Source organism: Eptesicus fuscus, chromosome 5 (genome assembly GCF_027574615.1).
Source record: "Eptesicus fuscus isolate TK198812 chromosome 5, DD_ASM_mEF_20220401, whole genome shotgun sequence".
In the NCBI taxonomy this organism is placed as follows: domain Eukaryota; kingdom Metazoa; phylum Chordata; class Mammalia; order Chiroptera; family Vespertilionidae; genus Eptesicus; species Eptesicus fuscus.
Genome location: NC_072477.1, coordinates 94272680 through 94295544, shown reverse-complemented (window position 1 = coordinate 94295544; position 22865 = coordinate 94272680). Strand labels below are relative to the sequence as shown.

General features: G+C 39.9%; 1 protein-coding gene across 1 annotated transcript in view; it reads right to left on the bottom strand.

Annotated features, from left to right (window-relative positions):
- The window catches only part of ITGA8 (integrin subunit alpha 8), a 204212-nt gene that overhangs the window by 117386 nt on the left and 63961 nt on the right, over positions 1–22865 (bottom strand). The window lies entirely within an intron of this gene.

Sequence of the window (22865 nt, the reverse complement as noted above, 5' to 3'; positions counted from 1 at the left end):
GAGATGAAACGGTTTGGTAGGGAGTGTCACAGACCTCGCAGGGGCAGCACCTGGGGCTCCGGACATGATGGGAGGAGAGAGGGGGCTGGTTGAGAGGAAGTGCATGGAATGGCCTGGGAGTAGGAACAAGAGGGTGATATGCAGAAGGTGGGCCCCACCAGGTGATGATAGGGGGCAAGCCTGCGGGAGGTGGCCAAGTGCCCCCACTTCTGCTGAGGGGTGCATGCGTCTGTCTTGGGAGCTATGGCTGATGGAGAGGGAGGCTATGGCTTTATGTGGATGAGTTGCCAATGAGAGCTTCCCTGCAGCCAGAGTACTCAGTGTTCTCAACACGGCGGGTGCACAGGATCACATACACAACGTAACGAAAGAAAAAGCATCCTATTCCCAACTTATTCACAGACTTCTGTTTCTGGTATCTATATCCCCAATGTGTCCACAAGTAAATTTGGAAAAAGAAAAAAGATTTGTACATGGTATGACTGCATCTTTAGAAAACCCAAGTGATCACAACCAGAGCACTTTTAACACCTAATGAGCCAAATACACTGATGAACAAAAAGAGACACAGATGCATGAATAGACTGTGGGACCTCAGAGGGAAGGCGGGGGAGGGTGGGTGGGTGGGAAGAGATCAACCAATGGTCTGTGTACATATATGCATTATCCCTGGACACAGACAATGGGGTGGTGAGGGCCTAGAGGGGGTTGTAGGCTGGAAAAGATTAATGGGGGGAAAGGGGACCTATGTAAACCTTTCAACAATAAAAATTTAATAAAAAAGAGTAAAAAATAAAAATAAAATAAAAGCTAAGAATAACTGCCCTGGCCAGGTGGCTTCATTGGTTGGAGCTTCGTCCTGTACATTGAAAGGTTGCGGGTTTGAACCCATGTCGGGGTGTGTGTGGGAGGCCACTGAGCAAGTGGTGCCTGGAGAAGGGAGGCTCCTCGGAGCTAAACACAGTCCAGGCCTCACCCATGATCCCAGGCTCATCCTCTGCTGAGTGAGACCAGACCTCCCAGCTTCCTGTCGAGTCCCTGGTCTCTGAGTCATAAGGCCTCTTCCCCATGTTCCCCAGAATGGACTGCTCAGTAACCATCCATACTAATAAAAGGGTAATATGCTAATTAGTCTAGGTGACCGGACATCTTCTGGACATCCAACTTCCTTCCAGACAAAGCCACGGTGGTGGGGGCTGAGGCAGAGGTGGTTAGGGGCAATCAGGTGGGCAGGGGAGGGCAGTTGGGGGCCATCAGGCCAGCAGGGCAGGGCAGTTGTGGGCCATCTGGCCAGCAGGGCAGGACGGTTGGGGGCCATCAGGGGAGCGGTTAGATAGCGATTAGGCCAGCAGCAGACAAGCAGTTAGGAGCCAGCAGTCCCGGATTGCGAGAGGGATGTCTAACTGCTGCTGCCCCATGAATGGGGCTTAAACTGGCAGTCGGACCTCCCCCAAGGGGTCCTGGATTGGAGAGGGTGCAGGCTGGGCTGAGGGGGATTCCCCCGCCACCCCATGCACAAATTTTGTGCACCGGGCCTCTAGTTAAAACAATAATGAGATACCACTGCACAACTATTAGACTGGCCAAAATCCCAAACACTGAAAACACCAAATGCTGACATGTCTGTGGTATAACAGAAACTCTCATTCATTACTGGTGGGAATACAAAATGGTACAGCCAGCCACTTTGGAAGACTATTTGGTAGTTTCTTAAAAAAATAAAACACTCATACCACATGATCCAGCAATCACACTTCTTAACATTTACCAAAATGAGTTGAAAACTTATGCCTACACAGAAACCTGCACATGATGTTAATAGTAGTTTTATTCATAATTGTGAAAACTTGGAAGCATCCAAAGGATTTTTCAATAGGTCAATGGATAAGCAAATTGTGGTGCTGACAAATGCTGACAACAGCAAATGCTGGTAAGGATGTGGAGCAATGGGAACTCTCATTCATTGCTGGTTGAAATGCAAAACGGTACAGCCACTTTGGAAGACTTTCTGAAAGTTTCTTACCAAGCTAAACATAGGTTTACCATGTGATCCCACAATCATGTTCTTATATAGTTACCCAAAGAAGTTGAAAATTTATGTCCACACAAAAACCTACAATTGCCCAAAATTGGAAGCAGTCAAGATATCTTTCAATAGCTGAATGGATAAACAGACAATGGTACATAATACAATGGAATAATTTTTAGCAATAAAAGAAAATGAACTATCAAACCACAAAACAACTTGGAGGAACTTTATATGTGTATTGCTAAGTGAAAGAAGTCAGATTGTACATGCTACTACTGTGTGATTCCAATTCTATGACATTTTGGAAAAGGCAAAACTATAGAGACAGTAAAAAGATCAGTAGTTGGCAGGGATGGGCGAGCAGAAGGATGAATAGGTGAAGCACAGGACATGTTTAGGATAATAAAACTATTCTATATGACACTATATGTGGATATATGACATTAGGCATTTGGTAAAACCCATAAAATGTACAACACAGAGTGAACCCTAACATACACTATGACTTCAGTTAATACTGTATCAATATGGGTCCAACAATTGTAATAAATGTACAATAGCAATGCATGATGTTAATAGGAAAAGTGAGTGTGGAGGGGAGAGGAAGTTTGTATGAATTCTCAGTACTTCCTGCTCAATTTTCCTGTAAACCCAAATCTGCTCTAAAAAGTAGTTTGTTAATTGAAAAAAAATGATAATTGCTAAAGTTGAGCACAGACAACTTGAGAATAGCATGAGTTTTTTTAAATTAAATCTTTATTGTTGAATGTGTTACATATTCTCTTTTTTTCCCCCATTGACCCCTTCTAGCCCACCCCAGACCCTCCACCCCAGGCCTTCACCACCCTACTGTCTGTGTCCATGGGTTATACATATATGCATACAAGTTCTTTGGTTGATCATTCCCCACCCTCCTCCATCCTTCCTCTGAGATTCTGCAGTCTGTTCTATGCTTCTATGTCTCTGGATCTGTTTTGTTCATCAGTTTATTTGGTTCACTAGATTCCACATATGAGTGAGTTCACATGATACTTGTCTTTTTCTGACTGGCTTATTTTGCTTAAACACTTATTTCGCTCTCCAGGTCCCCCATGCTATCTCAAAGGGTAAGAGATCCTTCTTTTGTACAGCTGCATAGTATTCCATGGTATAAATGTACCACAACTTTTTACCCACTCATCTACTGATGGGCACTCGGGCTGTTTCCAGATCTTAAGTATTGTAAATTGTGCTGCTATGAACATAGGGGTGCATACATTCTTTCTGATTGGTATTTCAGGTTTCTTAGGATACATTCCTAGAAGCGGGATTCCTGGGTCAAATGACAGTTCCATATTTAATTTTTTGAGGAAACTTCATACTGTTTTCCATAATGGCCTCACAAGTCTGCATTCCCACCAGCAGTATATGAGGGTTCCCTTTTCTCCACATCCTTGCCAGCACTTGTCATTTGTTGATTTGTTTATGGTAGCAATTCTGGCAGGTGTGAGGTGATATCTCACTGTTGTTTTAATTTGCATCTCTCTGATGATCAGTGACTTTGAGCAATTTTTCATATGTCTCTTGGCCTTCTCTATGTCCTCTTTGGACAAGTGTCTCTTTATGCCCTTTGCCCATTTTTTAATTGGACTGTTTCTCTTCTTTTTGTTAAGTTGTATGAGTTCCTTATGTATTTTGGATATTAACCCTTTAACAGATGCATCATTACCAAACATGTTCTCCCAAACAGTGGCTCCCTTTTCTTGTGTTGATGATATCTTTTGCTGTGCAAAAGGTTTTATTTTGATGTAGTCCCATTTGTTTATTTTCTCCTTAGTTTCCTTTGCCCCAAGAGATGTATCCATAAACATACTGCTATGAAAGATGTCTGAAATTTTGCTGCCTATGGTTTCTTCTAGGATTTTTATGGTTTCACGAATTATATTTAAGTATTTTATACATTTTGAGTTTCTTCTTGTGTATAGTGTAAGTTGCTTGTCTAGTTTTGCATGTATCTGTCCAATTTTCCCAACACCATTTATTGGAGAGACTGTCTTGACTCTATTGTATATTCTTGCCTCCTTTGTCAAATATTAATTGAGTAAAATGGCATGGGTCAATCTCTGGAAAATCTGTTCTGTTCAATTGACCTATATGCCAGTACCAGGCTGTTTTGATTACAGTGGCTCTGTAGTATAACTTGATATCCGGTATTGTGATACCTCCAACTTTATTCTTCTTTCTCAAGATTGTTGCAGCTATTCAGAGTCTTTTTTGCTTCCATAAAATTTTTGGAGTATTTGTTCTAGATCTGTGAAATATGCTGTTGGTGTTTTCATAGGGATCGCATTGAATGTGTATATTGCTTTGGGTACTATGGAAATTTTAATGATGTTAATTCTACCAATCCATGAACATGGTATATTCTTCCACCTGTGCATACCTTCCTGTATCTCTTTTTTCAACATCCTGTAGTTTTCCAAGTACAAGTCTTTTATCTCCTTGGTTAAGTTTATTCCTAAATATTTTAATTTTTTTTGATGCAATGGTTAATGGGGTTATTTGTTTAGTTCCTCTTTCTGAGATTTCATTATTGATGTATAAAAAATGCTATTGATTTCTGGGTGTTAATTTTGTATCCTGCTCCTTGCCAAATTCATTTATTAAATCTAGAAGTTTTTCGATGGAGTCTTTAGGGTTTTATATGTTCACTATCATGTCATCTATGAATAATGACAGTTTTACTTCCTCCTTTCCAATTTGGATGTTTTTTATTTCTTCTTCTTGTCTGATTACTGTGGTTAGGACTTCCAGTACTATGTTAAATAAGAGTGGTGAAAATGAACATCTCTGTCTTGTTTGTGATGTTGGGGGAAGTGGTTTTGGTTTTGCCCATTAAATATGATGCTGGCTGTAGGATGTTTGTCATATTTGGCCTTTATTATGTTGAGAAATGATCCCTCTAGTCCCACTTTGCTAAGAGTTTTTGTCAAAAATGATGTTGGATTTTGTTGAATGCTTTTTCTGTGTCTATTGATATGATCATGTGATTTTTGTCTTTCAATCTGCCTATGTGATATATCACGTTTATTGATTTGGGAATACTGTACCAGCCTTGAATCCCTGGAATAAATCCCACTTGGTCATGATGTATGATCTTTTTAATATATTGCTTGATCTGATTTGCTAAAATTTTGTTGAGGATTTTAGCATCTATGTTCATCAGGGATATTAGCCTGTATTTCTTTTTCTTTGTAGTGTCTTTATCTGGTTTTGGAATTAAGATAATGCTGGCCTCAGAGAAAAAGGATGGAAGTGTTCCTTCCTCTTAGATATTTTGGAACAGTTAGAGGAGTATAGGTGTTAGTTCTTCTTTGAATGTTTGGTAAAACTCCCCTGTGAAGCTATCCAGACCAGAGCTTTTGTTTGCTGGGAGTTGTGTTGTTTTTTTTATTACTGCTTCAATTTCATCATTTGTTATTGGCCTATTCAGGTTTTCTGATGTTTCCAGACTCAGTTTTGGTGGGTAGTATTTTTCTAGGAATTTATCCATTTCATCCACATAGTCCAGTCTGTTGGCATATAGTTAGTTGCTCATAGTATTTTCTTACAATCCTTTGTATTTTTATGGTGTCAGTTGTTACGTCTCCACTTTCATTTCTCATTTTATTTATTTGGGTCCTCTTTGTTTCTTGATGAGTCTGGCTAAAGATTAATCAATTTTGTTTATCTTTTAAAAGAACCAGCTCTTTGCTTTATTGATCTTTTGTATTGTTTTTTTCTTTTTAATTTTTATGTCATTAAAAATTAAAATCTTTATTATTTCCTTCCTTCTACTTACTCTGGGCTCTTCTTGTTGTTCTCTTTCTAATTCTTTAAGTTTAATAATTTTTCTTGTTTTTTGAGGTATGCCTGTAATGCTATGAACTTCATTCTCAGGACTGCTTTTGCTGTGTCCCACAAATTTTAAGTTGTGAGTTCATTTTCATTTGTTTCCAGGAAGTTTTTTGTTTCTTTCTTGATCTCATGTTTAAACCCATTCATTGTTTAAAAACATGCTATTCAGCCTCCATGTGTTTGAATTTTTTTGAGTGTTTTTACTGTAGTTGATACCTAATTTCATTCCACTGTGGTCTGAGGAGATGTTTGGTATGATTTCAATCTTCTTGAACTTGTAGAAACCTGTTTTGTGTCCTAACATGTGATCTATCTTTGAGAATATCTCATGTACACTTGTGAAGAATGTATATTCTATAGATTTGGGGTGAAATGTTCTATAAATGTCAATTAAATTAATCTGTTCTAGTGTGTCTGAGATAACTGTTTCCTTGTTAATTTTTTGTCTGGAAGATCTATCCAGTAAAGTCAGTGGGGTGTTAATATCCCCGACTATGACTGTATTGCTGTCCATATCTCCTTTAAAACCCTCTATAAATTTTTTTATATATTTAGGTGCTCCTATATTGGATGCATATATGTTTACCAGGGTTATATCCTCTTGTTGGATCAATCCCTGTAGTATTACATAGTGACTTTTGTTGTCTCTTCTGATGGTCTTCATTTTGAAGTCTATTTTGTCAGATATGAGTATTGCTACCCCAGCTTTTTTTTGTTTTGTTTCCATTTGCATGGAAAATTTTTCCCATCTCTTCCCTCTCATCCTGTATGAGTTTTGTTCTGAGGTGATTATCTTGTAAACAGCATATAATTGAGTTATTTTTTAAATCCATTCAGACACCTATGTCTTTTGATTTGAGCATTTAATCCATTTACATTTAAGGTTATTATTGATAGATACTTATTATTTTAATTCTGTATGCCTAGGTTTCTCTATTTCTTGTTATTACAGCATTCCCTTTATCATTTCTTGCAATGCTGATTTGGTGGTGATAAACTCCTTTAGCCTTTTTTTGTCTGGGAAGCTCTTTATTTCACCATCTATTTTGAATGATAGCCCTGCTGGATAGAGTAGTCTTGGTTTTAAATCCTTGCTATTCATTACCTTGAGTACTTCATGCCATTTCCTTCTGGCCTGTAGAGTGTCTGTTGAGAAACAAGCTGTCAGTCTTATGGGAACCCCTTTGTTGGTAACAGTTTCCTTTTCTCTTGCTGCCTTTAAGATTCTCTCTTTGTCTTTAATTTTTGGCATTTTAATAATTATGTGTTTGGATATGGGCCAGTTTGGGTTCTTCTTGTTTGGAACTCTCTTGCCTCCTAGACTTGTGTGCCTTTTTCCTTCACCAGGTTAGGTAAGTTTTCTGACATTATTTCTTCAAACACATTCTCTATCCCTTGCTCACTTTCTTCCCCTTCTGGTATATCTATTATGTGAATATTGTTATGTTTCATTTTGTCCCATAGCTCCCTTAAGCTGTCCTCCTGTTTTGTTTTTATTTTTACTTTTTGGTTCTCTGAGTTTCCCCCCACCCCCCATCCTGTCTTTTAATTCACTGATCTGATCCTTGGCATTCCCTAATCAGCTATGTTTTCCTTCCAATGTGTTCTTTATTAGTGATATGTCATTCTTTATTTCCAACTGCTCTTTTTTCATATTATTATATCTTTTCTCATGCTGTTGAGCATCTTTGCTTTCATTATTCACAACTCTGTATCTGATAAATTTCTTATCTCCATTTTGTTCAGCTCTTCTTCTGGAGAATTCTCTTGTCCTTTCATTTGGGGGTTGTTTTTTGTCTCCCCATTTTGGCTGACTGGGCTTGTGTCTATATATTAGGTAGACCTCCTACAACTCCCAATCTCTAGTGCAGGACAGTGTCAGATGCTGTTTCTGACTGGCCCTGAGTACCCTGTTTAGGGTTTTCAGCAATCCACAGCTTGTGGCTCCCTCTGCTGGGGTTGTATGCTTTTGGAAAGAACCAATATGGGCTCCAGGCTCTTCTTTTCCTAGCCCCAGGCCCAGAAGTAGTTCAGGAAAAGACTGAAAGCCTTCAGACATCTGTCTCTGCCTGCAGTCTGGTTGTTATCAGCCTTGGTGGTCCTCAGACTATCAACCACAGAGTGAAGTGAGAGGTTTTCCAACAGGGTGTGGCAACTGCTTTCTTCCAAGGCAAAAACCTCCTGGATAGCAAAGGTCCATCAGAGAAAGATGTCATCCATAGTCAGGTGAAGGAATGTCTCAGCACAGGAAACCAGGGTGACTGCCCTTCAAGCTCCAATCCCTAATCCTGGACTGCCCTCACACACCTGTAGTCCACTCTGCCCTCCCTCTGCTGGATCCCAAGGTGGTGGCTGTACATGAAATTTTGTGCATTGGCCCTTTAAGAGGGTGCCTGCATTTCCAGCCATCCCTCGCTGGCAGACAGCAACCTTGCTTCTTTCACAGCCAGGTGTTATGTGGGAATGTTACTCAGTTCTGGTTCTCTGGGCTGGGGCACCCAGCTTGGGGTTTAGACCCCAGCGTTCTCAATGGGAATCCCCAAAGCTAGGATATCCCTCCAGACCTTCAGCTGTGTCTGTGGGAGCCCTGGCCACCCTTTTTGTGGCTCTGCACTTCCTACCAGTCTCTATGTAGTCTCCACTTTCTGTCCTTGGTTATCAGGGTTCTCTCTAACTAGTCTTCAGTTGATTTTTCAGGGTGTTTTTTCTATATTTTAGTTGTATTTCCAGTTTGGTCCTGGGAGAGTGCCAGTGTAGCTTCCACTTACTCTGCCACCATTTTTAATCCTGAGAATAGCATGAGTTTTAACATCATACTGATCTAGATTTAAAATCTGGTTTAGTAACTAGCTGTGTCTTACTGAACAAGTCACATTACCTCTAAAATGTGGATAAGATAGAAATAGGGTACTTTATTAGATACATCACATAAGATTTCTCTCTGTCTATCTCTCTCTCCCTCCAATGTGTGCACATACACACTGATTATACAATAGTTTTTAATACATGATAGGTATTACGAAAGCATTGGGCTAGCCATTTATGGGAATACACAATATTTTTCATTATAACAATACACACAGAAAGGGTTTCTGTTAAAAATGCAAAATGTGCCCTGACCTGTGTAGCTCGGATAGTTGGAACATCGTCCTGTACACCAGTAGGTGGTGGGTTCGATTCACAGTCAGGGAACATACCCAGGTTTTGGGTTTGGTCCAAGTTTGGGGCACATGAAGAGGCCACCTTTATCGATGTTTCTTTCTCTCTCCCCCTTTCTCTCTCAAATCAATTTATAAAATGCAAAATGCATTCTCCTTTTCCATCTCCTATCTTGGAGGAGCCAGAAAAAAGTGAAACATAGCTTTGGGGCTTGGGGCTTCAGGGACATCTAGAATAGGCTTTCATTATCTATCCACAGCAGGGGAAATAACACATGGATGAAAACGCACCTTGAACAGTGATTTCACAGACCTGTAAGAAGGAAGGGAATTGTGGGAGGCTGTGAAAGATAGGCTCATGGAATGACTATTATTTTGGTGTCGGATTCCAAAACATAAGTTGGATTGCTATACTTAGATAAAACTTTTTTTTAATGGTCCAGATACATTTACTTTAAAAAATTGCCATTGCGTACAATCCTATTTTGCTCCAGGCAGAGAGGACAGCAGAAATTGAGCCAATCTAGCCTCTGGCATTCCCTTGCAGGAACTTGGCTGCCTCTCTTTCTGTGTTTTGTTGTTGTTGTTGTTGTTGTTGTTGTTGTTGTTGTTGTTTGGTTGGTTGGTTGGTTTTTATTGCTGGTATAAAGAAGAATTTGTTAAACACCTAACTGTGTGTGTTGCTGTCTTGTAGTTAAATATATCAAAAATCATCAGTTCTCTATTACAGAGGCTGAGTGGGGCCATTTTCTCATTCTGTAAAGAAGGGAAAAAATAATAATTGGTCCCTGAGGGTATGAACGTGACATAGGACTGACACAATTGGCTCACTCCATTTATCACTGCCAACACCGAGTTCTAGAAATGAGAAATTACTTGACCTATCATTGTGAAAAACCAGCAAATCCAAGGAATCTTTGGATTCTTAAAATATTTAACAGCACTGATTTATTTTCTTAAGAATACGTTTTCCTAGATATTTAAGGGTAAGTCTTCTAAAATGTTCTAAATGCCAAAAAAAGGAGGAAGACATTTGTTCTTAATTTATAATTGTGTTCTCATAAGGTTGAGAGACAATAACTGTCTTGGATTCAATTGGTACAATGTGCCTTGTGGAATATTTTGTACTTAGTGTCAATATTTTTTCTATTAGCAATACCACTTAAGAGTCACAGCATATATTATTGTTTAGGCTGGTGTTGTTAAAACTCAATTTGCAGTTCATTAGTGGATTGTGAAATCAATTTAATGGGTCTTGACAAGCAATTTTTTAAATGAAAAATAATATAATAGAAAATATTGGAGTGAATGAATTATACATAATAAGGGTAAATATTGTTCCATGAAGCTTTTGTTTCAGTTGTACATGTGTGTACTGGGTTTCAAAGTCAAATGCATTTCCTTCTATGGACCACAAGGCAAAAAAAAAAAAAAAATCATTGAAAACCACTGCAGTATGCTATGTGAGTTATTAGGCTATCTCAAAATTTATTTGTGAAATCTTTTTTAAAAAAATTTTCAATATATATATTTTTAGAGAGAGAGGAAGAGAAGGGGAGACAGAGAAACATCAATATGAAAGTGAAACTGATCGGCTACATCCTGCATGCCCCCTACTGGGGATCAACCGGTAACCTTTTGGTGCATGGGACGACAGCCAACCAACTGAACCGCACTGGCCAGGGCTCAAATATATATATTTTTAATATATCCAATTCAAGTTTAAACATTTAAAATATTTATTGGTAAAGGTGTTTTCCATTGACCTTCTGATAAAGTAGTTATGTAACAGGCTATGTTCAATCTTAAGAGAATATATATAGTAATAGTCTGGGTGATATATATAGTGTATCCTAAAAAATGTATAATTATTAAATCTACATTTGAATAATTATTAAATCCAATGGGTTAAATATGAAAAAAAAGAAACATCAAATGAGCTATCAGAAAAAAAGTGTGTATATATATTTTTGGGGACACCCTGTATATATATTATATTTATCTATAATAATAAAAGCATAATATGCTAATTAGACCTGACAGCTAAACGACCTTCCAGATGTCATTCCAGATGTCCTCTGGGACAAAGCTGTGGCAGTGGGGGCTGAGGCAGAGGCGATTAGGGGCGATCAGGCAGGCAGGCAGCATGGTTAGGGGCAATCAGGCAGACAGGTGAGCAGTTGGGGGTGACCAGGCAGGCAGGAAAGTGATTAGGGGTGATCAGGTAGGCAGGCAGAGTGGTTAGAGGTGATCAGGCATGCAGGCAGAGTGGTTGGGGCAATCAGGTAGGCAGACAGGCAAGTGGTTAGGAGCCAGTGGTCCCGGATTGCAAGAGGGATGTCCGACTGCCGGTTTAGGCCCGATCCCGCAGGTATCCCTGCGGGATCGGGCCTAAACCGGCAGTCGGACATCCCCTGAGGGGTTTTGGATTGCAAGAGGGTGCAGGCCAGGCTGAGGGCCCCCCACCATGCATGAATTCCATGCACTGAGCCTCTAGTACATATATAAATATACTAGAGGCCCGGCGCATAAAATTCATGTGCGGGTACGGTCCCTAGGCCAGGCCTGAAATCAGGACCATCTTCCTCAGCTGCACGCAGCTGGCCCTGACCCCTGACTCCACCCACCCCCAGGTTCCCCATTCACCATCGGGTGATCGGTGCCTGATGGCCGGGGGAAGGGACCGAGAGGTCGGCTGTTTCTGCCCACTCACCGGCCCTGCCCCCGCTGTGGGTAGCCATCAGGCGATCAGAGCCTGACAGCCAGGGAAAGGAACCAAGAGGTGGTCAGTATGCCTCATTAGTGACTGGCCCAGTGGTCGTTCTGCCATTAAGGTCAATTTCATACTACCCTTTTATTATATAGGATAGAGGCCTGGTGCATAGGTGGGGGCCAGCTGGCCTGCCCTGAAGGGTGCCCCAGATCGGGATGGGGGGAGGGTCCCTGCTGGGGGGCGGAGCCAGACAGGGAGAGGGGCCGGGGGTGGTTTGCAGGCCGGCCACACTCCTGGCTTTGTCAGGAAGGATGTCGGGTCTATCCAGTCTAATTAGCATATTACCGTTTTATTAGTATAGATATGTAGTAAAGGACCGGTCCATGAAATTCGTGCACTGGAAGGGGGTGTTCCTCAGCCCAGCCTGTGCCCTCTCGCAGTCCAGGAGCCCTTGGGGGATGTACAACTGATGGCTTAGGCCTGCTTCTCATGGGGAGCAGGTCTAAGCCAGCAGTTGGACATCCTTAGCACTGCTGCGGAGGCAGGAGAGGCTCCCACCACCGCCGCTGCACTCGCCAGCCATGAGCACAGCTTCTGGCTGAGCAGTGCTCCCCCTGTGAGAGTGCACTGACCACCACGGGGCAGCTCCTGCATTGAGTGTCTGCCCCCTGGTGGTCAGTGCACGCCATAACGACCAGTCGTTCTGCAGTTTTGGTCAACTTGCATATTAGCCATTTATTATGTAGGATTATTATGTAGGATACATTTACATAAATATATATGTATATATAAAACAATGATAAAGAAATAAAAGTGATCAGATTTTCACTAAAATCTATCTTCTCTGTCTGTTTGGGTCATGTTGGTGCTTTGGATGAGATCTAAGATATTATGTAAAGGCATTTTATAAAAGTAGGATATATATGCTAAATTTTATTTTATCTGAAATGTCTAATATTTACGCTGTTTTCTTTAAATCTCTGTGTAGCTTTCACACAGGTTTCATTTATGTCTCTTTTTTATGTATACATCCATGCAAAGCTCAATTTCTCATTCTTTATATGATGTTTGATATAGAAACAATATAAACATATTCCTGAAAAGCAGAGCATAAATACAATGAAAAAGAGATAGTGAGAGAATCTACCAATGAGAATATTCAATATGAAAAATCTGGATTCAAGTTTTCTTCAGCCAAATGGTGTTAATGTGTTAATTTAACATATACATTTTCTGTTTCATTTTTTCCCCAATAATACATATTACATGCTAATGCCCATGACTCATTTTCAAAATGTTGTTATTTATTAAAAGAATGCAGATTAGAAGACAGTATAACTAATCAACCTTAATTCTTTTATGATAGGCAAGAACTAAAATAGCTTATCAATTATATTATAGATCAATTTAATTTATAATCTCTTTATGTTTTAGTCTTCTAGGTTATCTACTTATTTCTATCATAATGATCTCTCTTGCATGAGAGAACATACTTGAACTAAATCTAGCACCAAAACATAGTTTCCCAAAGCTGCTTCCTTTCAAATAAGTATTCTCTAAAATGCTCTCAAGTTGACTAACTGCTGGGAATCTCTTTAAACTTATTTCCCTTTGGCCCTTCAGAGGCTAGAAACAATACAATGGTTAAAATTGTAATTCTGTGAATTTCTGAAATAGTATAAATACTGTAAGTTTCAAAAGCCATTAGAAGAAGAAAAAAGATTTGCTTGCTTGGGCTCAAGATGAAAATACCATCTCCATTTGTTGCTAAGTTTGTCCAAAAATTCCAAACAGAGTTTACATTGACTGGGTTTGTAGCTCTGGCTATTTTAAGATAACTAAACTGAAGTTAATTTCACCAGCTTTGTTTACATTTTCAAAATAATCACTGGCTTGACAATATCAGCCACCAACCAGCATGCACACAACTCTTTGGTCTAAACTTTTGGAGTCCAACCATAATATCTGAAGATTATTTTAAATAAAAAATTGAGGAGGGGGAGAAATTCTCAAAAATTTCCTTATTTGAGCACATTATATAATGACTTTTCATTTTTTTTTTCCCTAATGTTGAGATTTTGGAGCATTTGTAGGGACCTTGCTTTTGTTGTATAATGGATAGAAAGGAATGTTTTCTAGGTAACCTCATTCACAATAGTTCTTCATTATCTCTTGGCTGGAGAAAGTTTGGTTCAATCACACAAAATGTGGCTAGTCCTAGCTTCTGAGCACTGAACAACCAACCAGCTGAGGGATGTTCTTAATCCTATTCCGAGTCACTGCACAACATCCACTCAGGTCCTGGGTTTAACAGAAAAGATAGAGAGTGGGGGGGAAAGTGGGTTTACCAGTACAGTTGTGAGTAAATGAAACAGAATTTATTCTTGTGTTATTATTTATTAATTATTGTATTATTTTCCATACAAACAACTGTGAGCCTACTTCTGCCCACCCTATCTATACATATGATATGAATTTTGGCAAAATAAAAAATTAGATCTCAAATCTAGTACTGAACTCTGCTGGGTGATGATGAATGCTCACTAATACTTCCTTAATAACTAATAAATGCTGGAAAGCTAGAAAGGAATTTTTAAATTAAAAAAAATGTAGAAGTCATAGACTCTGTAAAACTATCTATGAATAATAACCCATGGCTCAGTAAAATGTAGCTGTGACTATTTTTTATATAATCAAACAAACTGATTTTCTTATATGCCATGAACTTAAAAACCATTTACAACTGAATTTTTAAAAATCAGCAGTCAGGACCTGGCTGGTGTGTCTCAGTGCTTATAATGTTGGCCCATGCACTGAAAGGTCTCAAATTCTATTCCCAGTCAAGAGCATGTACCTGGGATACAGGTTCAATCCCTGGCCCAGTCAAGGTGCATGCAGGAAACAGCCAATTGATGTGTCTCTCTCACATCAATGTTTCTTTCTGTCTCTGTCTCTCTCTCTCTCCTTCCCCCCTCCCTCCCATTCTCTCCCTAAAAATTAATGAAAAAAATATCCTAGGATGAGGATTATCAACAGTAAAAATTACCAGCCAGTTATTTTTAGCATAATTAAAGACAATCTTAACCTTTTGCACTCGGATGTCGAGTGTGACTCGACACGGTTAGCATCGGTAGCAGCTTGTATGTTGAGCCACACTCGACACGTAGTTTCACCTATGGGGAAGGGGGATTTTTGTCTATTTTTCCAGTATCTTTTCTTGTTTTCATTAGCATGAAAGGACAAGTAAAATGTAAATGCCGTCTCAACTGATGCCAAAAAAGAAAAAATGAAAAACCGGTAACGCATGTGAAATTTATTAGGAAACTAGTACATGATCTTGTTGGAGAATTCAGAGATGGTACACTAACTTCCAGGGGTAAATTATTATCCACTAACTTAGAGTAACGTTTAGATGGAAAGCTCCATATAATCACACCTCACCCTAACAAAAAACACAAAGATTGTGTTGTTTGTTCTAACAGAAAAATCAAAGGAGGAAGAAGAGAGACGATTTATATTTGTAAAACATGTGAATGTAAACCGGGTCTTCATGTGGGTGAATGTTTCAAAAAATATCACACCATGAAAAATTATAGAGATTAAAATTACTCTTTGAATGTATCAATAATTTGAAATATAAAAAAATCCAAATAAATAAGTTTGTATGAAAAGAAACTCCAGTTTTTTATTCTACTGCCGCGCTTTGTAAAATCTGGGGTATTTAAAAAATTAAATCACGAGTAGAATAAAGGAATCGAGAAAAAAAGCAAGCGAGTGCAAAGGGTTAAAGTTCTTTGGGTGAAATAACTTTGAAATTATGATTTTATCTATACTAATAATAGAGGAATATGCAAATTTGCCAGGACGCCGTCATGTAACAACCAATCAGGACAGGGGCAGGGCTGCAGCGGAGAGCTCTCAGCATGCCTGTGCCAGGGGTCCGAAGGGCACAGAGAGGAAGGGAGAGCAGATAGGCAGTAAGGGGATCAGGCTGGCAGGGGAGAGCAGTTAGGGGCCATCAGGCCAGCAGGGGAGCAGTTAGGGGCATCAGGCAGGCAGGCAGGTGAGCGGTTAGGAGCCAGTTGTTCCGGATTGCAAGAGGGATCCCGTATTGGAGAGGGTGCAGGCCGGGCTGAGGGACACCGCCCCCCTGCACGAATTTCGTGCACTGGGCCTCTAATATTTTTATAATGTAAAGACCATACTTATAAAAATAATGTAAATTATTCAAATGCATGCTTAATAAATAGAAATGTAGTATTTTATCAACAGCCAAAATAGAGTAAAACATTTAAAACATAGATATATTTTATTCTTCTACCATAACTTTTATTTAAGGTTACTGGAATCTATATAAATTATTTCTACATGTCTTTAAATATATGCGCACACACACACACACACACACACACACACACACACACATATATATGTTGAATTCATAGAAAGTAGAATGGTGGTTCCCAGAGGTGGGGAGATAAAGGAAATGAGATATGAGATGTTGGCCAAAGGGTACTAAGTTGCAGTTATGTAGGGTGAATAAGTCTAAAGCAGCATGAGGACTATAGTTACTGTTACTGTATTGTATCGTGGAAATTTGCTAAGAGAGTAGATCTCAGGTGCTCTCACCTCCCTGCCACCCCACACATGGATCACATAGTTGGTTATTAGCTAAATGATAATTGGATGGAACACAATGATCCTTTTGCTATGTATATTTATATCAAAACACCATGTTGTACACCTTTAATATATAATTTTTATTTTAAAATATAAAAATAAGAGGCTATTGGATTTCTTCAGTGACAAATATACTAATTTTTCCCATTTCCCAGCTTTAAAAAGTGAGAGTATGCCATTATTTTACTCACTTATCTGATTGAAAATTCCTAATACAGCCCTAGCCACTGTGGCTCAGTTGCACCAAAGGATCACTGGTTCAATTCTCAGGGCACATGCCTGGGTTTTCAGGCTCGATCACCAGTGTGGGGAGTACAGGAGGCAGCTGATTAATGCTTCTCTCTCTTTAACTCCCTCTCCAGGCCTCTTTCTCTAAAATCAATAAAAACATATTTTTAAAGAAGAAAAAAAATTCCTAATACAGATTATAAAACCTTGAAGACTGAAATTATATATTTTATAGAGCTTAATAAAGTGCTCTCTGTGTACAGTAAAAAAAAAAAACTTGTTGGGAAAATTAGCAGAAGGTTCAGGAACTAGTCAAGATGTGTGTGATCTTGGGCAATTCACTTATTCTCTGCCTCAGTTTCCTCATGAGTGAATTTTAGATTGTTTCACTGGATTGCAGTACTGAGTGGTTGTATGTTTTTAGATATGTTACACATGAAGGCACGCTGAGAAGAAAAAATTGTTTGCTAATCATAAACATTTTATTGCTTAATAGTAGTATTAGGTTCTACAGTAGTTTCTGTGGAGAATGAGTTTGCTGCATTTGAAACTGGCAAACTGGGGAGACAAAAATATATAATATCCAGGAAAACGGTGATAAGGATTTGTTTGCTGTAAATCTCATGCAGCCTTAGGATCTCTGCCAGAAATCTGGTCAGAAATTGAGAAAGACAAAAGCACTCTTTCTCAAAGCGAGGCCACATGTGTCTGACCTGGAGCCATCACGGGACTTAGGAAAAGTCACTGCCACACATGATTTTCTGCTGTTCTTTTCTTGTTCCACTGAGGTTTATGAGGGACTGCAAGTTCATGTCTCTGTCCAGATGGGTTATTCTGTACCTTCCCTGTGGATGAGTACATCCAGGGAGGTGGGGACACTGGCTGTCACTGTTCCTAGTGGTTTTCAGACCCCAATCTGGGATCAAGTATAATCCCAGACATACAAGATGCCATACTTTTCTTATCTGTGTCTGTTTGAAAGCCAATAACACAAATGATTATTTTAGAAAAGCAGGCGCTGCAGAGGGGATGGCGAATTACACCTTCATTAGTATAACCTCAGACTTCGCACACGTTAGCTATCTCTATTTGAGATAAGAGGTTCTCAGTGGCTTCTGCGGCATGCTCCTTTGTAACAGGACCTCAAATTTACACAGCATCTAAATAATTAAAAACAGCCAATCACATACAAACCGAGAATCTAGGGCACTTTATTTTTTAAAATAGCAATATTAAGATAAGTGTATTTTTAAATGCAGCGTAAAGAGTCCATACGGAGCTCATCTGTGTCCTATCAAATGCTGTGTGGTTCCCAGGGGGAAGCCCTTGTCTTGCTGTGTCACCATCTGTTGAGAGAAAAGCATTTACACATATCCCACAGGCCACTGGGGGTTTTTTTGTTTTGTTTTGTTTTCCTTAAAGAATGGGCTTCCTAAATCTGGACAACATGCCATGTTTTAGACTCAAGTTCTTCTTTGGCCATTTTTTTTTCTTCTAAATTACTCAAAGGCTCTAATAACAAATGCAGTTCATCCAGGAGGGTGAATGGGGGTCCTAGTTGTTACTTTCTTTCCACAACTCAGACAACTGAAGATTAAAGTAACTTAATTTTACATCACTTGCTTCCAGGATAAGATTGGCATTCAAATATACCTTATCCAATCTATCCAGAGTGCAGCCACTTCTACTTCTGCTGCCCCTACGGCTCTGGCCCACACTCTGTGCTGCCTCACCTGGCTTCTGGCAATGAGCTTCCAGAAGGCCTCTGGCCATCGAGACCCAACAGACAGCGTGTGCCTGCCGAGACGGAAGCTGGAGCAAGCCACTGCCTCGCTTAGAATCATCCCGTGGCTCACAAGATTGGTGTCCTTCTCGGAAACTGACTCATTCTATTCATGACAGAGTCCGTGTGGCACTGTGTAAAGCAGTTCAGAGTAAATGCAGTGCTCACAAACCTTCGTGACCCCACTTCCCACTGGTACTTCTCCCCTGCGTCTTCGGGAATTTGAACACTCTTCCCCATATAAGTTTAATTAATAGACTTTATTTTCTAGAACAGGTTTAGGTTCAAAGCAAAATTTAGCATTTCAAAGAGAATTTCCTTATTTCCCCTTCCCCACCTGCACAGGCAAAGCCTCCCCCACCTGAATGGGGCAGATGTTACAATCAATGAAACCTACACTGACACATCATAATTGCCCAAGTCCAAAGTTTACAATAGGTTCACCCTTGGTGTTACATATTATATGAGTCTTGACAAATGTATGCTAACATGGACACATCAGTGTAGGGTCATACAGAGCAGTTTCACTGTCCTAAGCACCCGCTGTGCTCCACCTATTCGTCCCTCCTTCCCCTGCTAACTTCTGGTAACCACGAATCTTATTACTGTCTCATAGTTTTGCCTTTTCCAGAATTTCATATAGTTGGAATTATACACTATGTAGCCTTTAAGATGGTCTTCTTTTATTTAATAATATGTATTTAAGTTTTCTCTATATTTTTTCATGGCTTGATAGCGCATTTCTTTTTTTTTTAATTGGTTTTTACAGAGAGAAAGGGAGAAGGATAGAGAGTTAGAAACATCGATGAGAGAGAAACATCGATCAGCTGCCTCCCGCACACCTCTACTGGGGATGTGCCCGCAACCAAGGTACATGCCCTTGACCAGAATCGAACATGGAACCCTTCAGTCCTCAGGCCGATACTCTATCCACTGAGCCAAACGGGTTACAGCCTCATTTCTTTTTAGCATTGAATAATATTCCATTGTCTGGATGTAACACAGTTTATTTATACATTTGCCTACTGAAGGACATCTTGGTTGCTTTCAGTCCTTCTATTTATTTCCTACATAGTGCTCATCATGAGCTAACATACTCTTTACTTGATTTGTTTATTTTTGTCTGTAGCTTCTACACCACCCCCAACTCTCATATAACCTTGTTGAGGACAGTGGTTTTTATTTTGTTCTCTACTATAACCCAGCATGCAGAACAGTGCTAATATATAGTAGATGGTGAAGAAATATATGTTCAGTGGAAGAAAATACAGAGATATTTTCCAAAAGGTACAAAAGTTACTAACTGTATCTCCAGTCATATGCCATCACATAATGTATGAAGTACATTTTACCTATACAAAGGTCACGGCTAATGTCCATCTATAATGATTATAAAGTGCTTAGCCCAGATCCTGGAACACAGTCAGGATTCTTCAGCTATTTTCTTTCTACAAAAATGTGAGCTCTTGGGCACAGAAACTTATTCTGGGCACTGAGAACAACGCCTGACACACAGTAGGTGCTCCAACAATATTAATTGGATGGATAACTATGTTGTTCATCTCATTTTATTGGTCTTATTATTTGATCATTTGCTTTAACTGTCAGGTACTTTTAGTGAATCAAAAAGATTTTTAGTGAATTAAAAAGATGTTTAATATTATTTTTGAAGTAATGACTTAACACGAACATAATTTATCATGTTGTTTGGTCCAAGCTCAAATTTAATTTACTGCCATAATCTGAAAAAAATATTATTTCATCTCCTGTGTGGCATTACTAGTATGTCAGTTGAACCAATGTGAAGAGGGAACCAAGATGGTAGTGTAGGTACACTCAATACTCTAATCCTCCCACAACCACATCAAAATTACAACTAAAATGCAAAACAACCATCATTCAGAACCACTTGCAATCTGGCTGAATGGAAGTTCTACAACTAGAGAAGTAAAGAAGAAAGCACACTGAGACTGGTGGGAGGGGCAGAGGCCCAGAACAAGCTGGTCCAACACCCACATGTGGTGTTTTTTAAAATGGCAGAGATATCTTGGCTTCAGAGGTACCCTGTGAGGAGCAAGGGGTCCCAACCCCACACCAGACCCTTCAGCCCAGGCTTCAAGTCCTAGGAAGAGAAATCCTCATAACTTCTGGCTGTAACAACTAGCAGGGATTATGGTTGAGTGACACGGAGGCTGCAGGAGTCCCCGGCAGTTCCTCTTAAAGGGCTAGTGCACTGACTTACCTGGACTCACTCCCTCTGAGTTCCAGCACTGGGTCAGCAGCTTGAAAGGATCCAGGAACATACAGGAAGGAACTAAATTGTGTGGCATCAGGGAAAGAACTCAGGGCAGCTTTCTTCCAGACAAAAGTGCTGGGACTTCCCTCAATAGAGCTGACTGACTGGTGCCATACCTGAGTCTCCATTAATCTGCCCCACACTATTCACCCCTCCCTGATGATTCCCTGATATTACACCCCACCAAATTTGCAGTCCCACCCAAGTTGTTTTCAGTGTCCTTTCCCATATGAATGGTCTGTTCTGGCTCAGGTTTTAGACTTTCCTAAAATCTCTCAAACAAGCAGCAGCAGGACTCAGTGTGCCCATAACTCTCAATAAGTGGCCGTAGGCCTGATACTAGCAGCAGCTTGACAAGATTCACAACTTAGCCTCTTCTGGGCACCTATAAGCCCAACACAAGTATCAGCCATCAGCAGATCATTCTGTAGCTCCTGACAGGTTGCCCCAGGCAAAGCTGAGGCAGTGGCTGACTTTGTACCTCCTGCGAGGCCCTAGAGGCAGTGCACCCAGTGGACAGTTTCAGACCATGCGAGTTTACAAGGCTACCATATCCACAAATAACACGCTCAAGGGGAAAAGTGAATACCAAAGCCCCACTGAGGCAAGTCCTGCTCCATAGGGGTGTCTCCTGCACAGCACCTCTTTTACTGCAGTCACAGTTGGTCCTCACAGCCAATTGACCTGGGGGTTGATTCCTCCCAGTGACACCAACAGTAATTAAGACTCAACTTCAAGGGGACAGTGCACACAGCTTAAACAAGGGTGCACCTAGAGTGCCCATCTCAGCTGAGTAGGGAGGCTGAGCCAGGGGACCCTACAGGATACCTACTATACAAGGCCACTCTAGCAATTCCAGGAGACATAGAAGCTCTACATAGTATACAGAAACAAACACAGGGAAGTAGCCATAGCACAAAGACAAAGAAACATGTGATAAATGAAAAAACAGAAGGAATCTCCAGAAAAAGAACTAAATGAAATGGAAGAAAGCAAACTACTATATATAGAGTTCAAAACAATGGTTATAAGGATGCTCAAGGAACTTAATGGGAGCTTCAAAAAACTTAGTGAGAATTTCAAGGAAATTGGTGAGAAAATCAAAGACATAAAAAAGGACCAGTTAGAAATTAAGGATACACTAACTAAAACAAAGAATAATTTACAGGGATTCAAGAATAGAGTAGAGGACACTGAGAATCAAACTAGTGGTTTTGAATATGAGGAAGCAAGAAAACACCCATCCAGAAGAGCAAAATGAAAAAAGAATCCAAAAATATGAAGAGAGTGTAAGGAGCCTCTGGGACAACTTCAAGGATACCAACATTCACATCATGGGGTGCCATAAGGAAGAGAGTAGGAGCAAGAAATTGAAAATCTATTTGAAAAAATGACAGAAAACTTCCCCCACCTGGTTAAAGAAATAGACTTACAAGTCCAGGAAGCACAGAGTCCCAAACAAGAGGAACCCAAAGAGGCCCACCAAAACACATCATAATTAAAATGCCAAAGGTTAAAGACAAAGAGAGAATCTTAAAAGCAGCAAGAGAAAAGCAGTTAGTTACCTACAAGGGAGCACCAATATGATTGTCAGCTGATTTCTCAACAGAAACTATGCAGGCCAGAAGGGAGTGGCAAGAAATATTCAAAGTGATGAAAAGCAAGGACCTATATCCAAGATTACTCTACCCAGCAAAGCTATCATTCAGAATTGAAGGTCAGATAAAGAGCTTCACAGATTAAAAAAAAAAAGTAAAGGAGTTCATCACCACCAAACCAGTATTACATGAAATGTTAAAGGGTCTTCTTTAAGAAGAAGAAGGGGAAAAAGACTAAAAATATGAACAATAAAATGGCAATAAATACATATCTATCAATAATTGAAAATAAAAATAAACAAAGAATCTAATGAACAAAATAAAATAGAACCAGAGGCATGGAAACATGGAACAAACTGACAAATCTCAGAGGGAAAGGGAAGAAGGAATAGGGAGGAGATTAACCAAAGATCTTATATGCATACTATTAGCCCTGCACACAAATTTGTGCTCCAGTAGCTCGCTGCCACCCTCCTGTAACTCCCCCCACCTCCCAACCCCCTC